Source organism: Zingiber officinale, chromosome 3B (genome assembly GCF_018446385.1).
Source record: "Zingiber officinale cultivar Zhangliang chromosome 3B, Zo_v1.1, whole genome shotgun sequence".
Taxonomy (NCBI): Eukaryota; Viridiplantae; Streptophyta; class Magnoliopsida; order Zingiberales; family Zingiberaceae; genus Zingiber; species Zingiber officinale.
The window spans coordinates 94,322,006-94,328,014 of record NC_055991.1 but is presented as its reverse complement, the minus strand read 5'-3'; the positions used below and the strand labels follow the sequence as shown (position 1 = coordinate 94,328,014).

At 38.2% G+C, this 6,009-nt stretch overlaps 1 non-coding gene across 1 annotated transcript; it reads right to left on the bottom strand.

Moving 5' to 3' along the window:
• Nucleotides 1-207: 207 nt before the first annotated feature.
• On the bottom strand, nt 208-313 carry LOC121968759. The gene has a single exon (XR_006108297.1). It is a non-coding gene; the product is annotated as a small nucleolar RNA R71 (small nucleolar RNA).
• Nucleotides 314-6,009: the final 5,696 nt, after the last annotated feature.

Below are 6,009 nucleotides of genomic sequence, written 5' to 3'. Positions count from 1 at the left end.
TGCATCTTGAAACATTTTTAGAGATTTGTGATTTGGTGAAATGTGAAGGAGTATCAGCAAATGCAGTTCGATTGATGATATTTCCTTTCAGTATCAAGGATAAAGCAAGGACTTGGCTATATTCTCTCTGTCCTCAAAGCATCACAAGTTGGGAACAATTGGAGAAGCAATTTCTGAATCATTTTTTCCCTCCAAGTAGAACGGTGTATATGAGGAATTGCATAACAAATTTTTCTCAGGCATATGGAGAATCATTATTTGAAGCATGGGATAGATTCAAGAGTCTTCAAAGGCAGTGCCCTCATCATGGTTTTGAAAAATGGTTAATTTTGCACATATTCTATGGGGGAATTTCTTTCTCAGACAAGACTTTATTGGATTCATCAGCTGGAGGTTCTTTTATGGACAAAAGTGTAGATGAAGCTTATTCGTTAATTGATCAAGTGACATTGAACCTCCATGAATGGTCGAACAAAAGTTGGATGGAATTTCCCTCAGATATTCAAAAAGTGCAAGCTATAAATGTAAGAGAGCCTGTCAAACAAAATAGAATTCAACCACCTAAAAATGTTGAAATTCACAAGTCACGGAGTGAGGAGTTCAAACATTTGGGGGCAAAGCTTGATAGTATTGTTTCAAAATGGTTTAAAGAAGATCCCCCTCCTACACAGTCAAGATCCAATGAAAAGTGTGATGATGTTGGGTTGAGAAGTGGAAAAAATCATGAAGAACTTCTGAAGAATGACATGTTTAGAATTGAGGAGAAGAATAATAGAAGATCACAAGAACTCAGTTCCATTTCTCTGGGAAGTTCCCAAAGGCCAGAAGTACCTTTCCCTCAACGATTAATCACACCAACATTAGATAAGCAAGTTGGACCTCCTCCAAAAGCTCAAAGGGAATTTGGGAAAAAGGGAGTTCAGTCTTTCCCAGGACCTTCACTAAGGATTCCTTTTCCACAAAGGTTAGTGGGGGTCAATGAAAATAAAGACTTCGGCAAATCCTGTGACACTAATATGGTTGAGTGTAGATTTTTGAATATATATGAAGATGAAGATTTTTCAGATGAGGATTTTATTGATAATGTAGTGGTAAATAAGTTTTCAGATCTATCTCAAAATTTTATAAGGTGTTATAGTGACATTGAATTTTCAGATGATGAATGTGATGTGGTAGATCAACTTAAAACTGCAAGTGAAGTTATTGATCCTCTTGTTATTGATTCTCCTATTGAGGACATAGATGTTGGTTTATTTTTGATGTATGTGTTGATGATGATGATATGGAAGAATGTGTAGGGAGCTGTGTTGTGGAAGCAGCATCTCAAGGATCACCACCTTTGTCAAGACAACCCTTAGAGGTTTTAAGAATTGATCATGTTTTGGAACAATGTGTAGAGACTTATGCAGAGCTAGCAGAGTCTCAGGAATCACCATCATTGATATCATCAACACCTAAGCTAGAGCCAGAACCATCATTTGATTCAGAGGATGTCACATCTACATGTTTAGAAATTTCAGGTATTTCTCAGCAAAGTAAGGTTAGTATTTCTTGTGATCTTTTGGAAAACTTTATGGAGGTACCTATAATTGACTTTGTTGGATGTGATTCAGTTTTTATTACTTATTCATCTGATCTTGATATAGTTCTAGCTCTATACTATATAACATGCTTGTGGGAGATTTGTTTTTCTTTTGGATGTGCAGATTTCACATGGGCCAATAATTGGAAGCTCAATCTGAACCGTCTTCGACCACCTGAAAAAATTTCCAAGAAGACGAAGATGGAGAGAGTTATACTTTACTTTGTAGCTCCTTTGATGAAAGCTCCCTCCATAATAAGAGCCCTTGGTAGGAGGGTTCTAAAATATCTTACCCCTCCAGGAGCAAGATTTAGATGAATCTAATGAGGTGGTCGAGCTAATGACCTTAAACAAGCGCTTCTTGGGAGGCAACCCAAGTTCATTTTCCTTATTTTCTTTTATGTCTTTAGTTCTCTCTTTATAATAAACATGTATCCTCTACTTAATTTTTCTTGTCTATCTTATTGTTGTAGAATTCAAAGTTGTGGAGGAATGTGAGTATTGGATGGAGGAGTATCTTTAAAAACATGAATGTCAACCATTTGGAGCTCATCACTTGGTAACTTCTCTTAAAATCTCCTCCACATTTTTTTAGTTTTCATTGGGACAATGAAAAGTTTAAGTCTGGGGGGATGATGCATTTGATTTGCTTTGTTTGTTTTTGTTTTTTGCTTATGTCTTGCATTTTGTTTTGATTTTTTGTGGCATACATTTTGAAAACATCAAATCTTCACTTATATGCTTTCTTGGATTCAAGTGAAATGTTAGCACGATTATTGTCTCGATTCATGATGTTCGCATGATGCTACTAGTAAACTTTGTGTAGTTCTTTTTTCTATCTTGGGAAGCATTAATAAGCTAAGAATCTTATGGTGATGAGTTTTAGTTTTGGTTCAACCTTAAGGATTTTATCTTCACTACACTTGTGCTTGATGCTTGAATAGTTGATGTCATTGAAATAGTCATGATTCATCTTGTTTGCTTAGTACTTGGTTTCCATGGTGATTTCTCAACTTTCATTTTGGTTACTAGATGAAGCTCAAATCATTAAAGCTCATTTGGAAAAATCAAAATATCCCAACATGTGTGCTAAAAGTACATTTGTGAATAAGTTTTGCACAATGCAAACACTTATAAAAAAAAATAATAAAAAAATAATAAGGGATATAAAAAACAGTTGTCATGAGTGGAATCTAGCAAGTCACCCCTTTGAGACCGAGTTAGGTTACTGGGGAAATGACTGTTTAGCTTCTCTTGAGATTAAGCACACCTTTGAGACCTTGGGTTAGTTGAGAAATATGAACCAAGTGAATGGTAAGTAAGTGCCTATCACTGGTTACTTGTCTTTCACTGGAAACATTAGGAATTCAAATTTGATGACGACTTGATTAGGACATGGATTGAAACTTGAAGGGTGTTGAGTTACTTTTACACTGCGCACAAGATTCTTATGCTTGAACCATACTTTACTTGTTTCCATGATCATGCTCGTTAATGAAACTTTTTGATAGAGTTAGGAAAGTGCACTGGGTTTTATGAATGTGTTGTAGGACATATGAATTTAGACTGCAGCATTTTGCTTAAGGACAAGCAAAGGTTTAAGTCTGGGGGTGTGATGTGCGTAGATTATATACTCTTTTATGCATGTTTTTACGCACATTTACATACTTTGAGCATGCTTGATCTATGCATTTTTATACTTCCAGCTTTCCTTTTAGAATATTTACTCTTTTGGTTCGAGATCCGCTTTTGTGCATTTTCTGTACGCGAGTCGATTTGGTGAAGAATCTACATCTTTGGGCATGCATTGGAGGAGACGAAGGAGAAAGCACTGTACCTCACACGGCCACCTGTATGGAGCTCGGGCGTGTGGTTTGGCACCAACAGAGAGAAAGATGACATGGCCGTGTGACCTCGCACGACCGTGTCAAGATTTGAAGCCAACGAGCAGAAGCCTTACATGGCCGTGCACGGCCGTGTGAGACTTCCAGAGACCAAGCAGGCTGTGGCCATGTGCACCACACGGCCGTGTAGCATTTCCAGAGAGCAGAAGGGTTCTGGCTGTGTGGAGTCACACGGCCGTGCAGGTTTGGCAGAGAGGGAACTGGACATGGCCGTGTGAATCTCACACGGCCGTGTCATGGGGCCGTGTGGCGCCCGATTCCCTCCTCTATTTAAACCCTTCTTCATGAATTGAAAGGGGATCTCTCCCCCTTTGGGAGAAGGCAAGATTTGGTGGTTTCCTCCCATTCTTGGGAGGATTTCTGGGCGATTCAAGGGGAGTTCTTGGCGATTCCGGCTCCGGAGCGAGGATTGGATCCGAAGATAAGGCTTCTTCGTAGATAAGTTTTCTCTTTTCCCCTCTTCTTGTTTTCTTGGATTGGGGATTCAAGGAGTGCTTGTAATCTCTATTCTTTCGGGTTTTCTTCCTCGATTCATGGAGTAGATCTTGTATTCTAGGATTAAGGGAGTATTTGTATGATGGATTGATGTAATCTCTTATGGATTTGCCATTTTCTTGTTTCAATGACATTATCTTGCTTGTATCAATTAGATCTTGAATGATTGATGGTGGTTTGTGCTTAATTCTCATTCTTGATTGATTGTTTGGATTTCTTATGGACTTGGTAAGGATAAACTCTCACTCGATCATCCGAGGGATCCACGTGATAGGTGCAAGCCCGTGTAAGGACGTTTGAGAGATAATCTTGAAGAGGAAATAGGAATATTCAAGAGAGTAGGATGGATTCTATGATTAGCTTCTTGTATCTTTATAGATTAATAAGTTGTGGGCTTCTATGTTGATATCCGAGGAAGGCATAGTAATAGGTGCACTTCTGTGTAAGGACAACGTAGGTTCATGTCTAATTAATCCTATTTAGATACATTTCTCAGTCCTAAGCCGGTTGTCTATTGCAAGAGGGAACCGGCAACTTTCTACATGTTTGGCAATTGAGGAATAAGAATTGGTGAACCATTTACATTCAAGAAATCTTACAAAGAAATCGAAACTCCTAGAATCTCCCTTTATCATAACTCAAAACACTAAACTCTTGTTTGTTGATCTCTAATATTAGATTTGTTTACCTTTACTTTGCTTTTGAAACGATTGGATAGTTGTTTAGCTAATTCGCATTGAGACATTTCTAGTGCTTATCCCAGTCTCTGTGGATACGATAATCTTTTATATTACTTGCGACATTTCCGTACACTTGCGGAGCATAACAGGATTTAGGCTTGATTCTCTATTTGGGTGTTGATTTCTTGATCTCATCTTGATCCGAAATCACAGCAGATTGGCTCACTATGTTCCAACAACTGCTACCTTGATTTCCAACAGCAAACAACCCTAGTTCCAGCAACAACAGCGGCTGTGAATTGAGGTATGGAAATAGGGATAAATTGGATTACTAGTTGATACATGATTAGTGCGATTGATTAGTTAAATGTAGATTATGATCTTAGATGTAGATCATGGTTGGATTTGATTATTTTAGATGGATAGTAGGTTGATAAATAGGAGGTTAATCAATAGTCTTATTCGATTATAATTATCCTAAATAGGTTTGAGGATTTGATTTAGCTAATTAATTTATATGTAATTAGCTAAATCTGGATATCATATATTACATGACTCTGATTTGCGACGAGTTGCCTTACGTGGGATTTCCTTTGGCACACGCGATATTTGAGGTGGGTACCTCTTGACTTATCTTTTATGATATTGTCAATTGGATATGCATAGTATTTTATAGCTACAAGCAATGATCATGTTTGCTTTTGGTATGTCACTGTTTGTTACCCGTAGCATATTCTGTTGGGCGTTTGTTATGTATCCATGTTTATGTTTCATGTTTATTGCCATGAGTACCTTAGTTCCTAGAGTAAGTGGCATACCATGCTTTACTGAGTTTAGGACTAAATTCTGGATTTTTTTATTACCTGGCATGTGTACCTATATTTTTATATCATATTCTGATCTATGTACCTAGACCCTTTTGCTTTGATCCATGTATATTGTTGGTACATATTTTATGGAGGTGGATATGTTCAGGACCTAGGTTGTTATACCATAGAGGACCTATATACCCTAGATCTGTGGATTTGATTTACTAGTACTAGGGTACGCATTATATATATATATGGATTGGTACAGGATATTGTCATGCTTAGTGTCATGCACCATTCGCATGATTGCATGCTGTGCGATTGTCGGCTCCATTATTGTTGAGCACATCGCCAGTTACATATATCTGCACACACGACCACTCATGGGTTAGTGGTATATTCAGGCAGAGTGTGTTGCAGCAGGTGCTCTATCAAGGGCTCCGTTGGTCCACTCATGGGTTAGTGTGACGCAGCGTTGTAGCAGGACAGGTACCCCTCCCCGTCATCGTGTACCGGGAGATGAGAGTATTGAGCTCCCC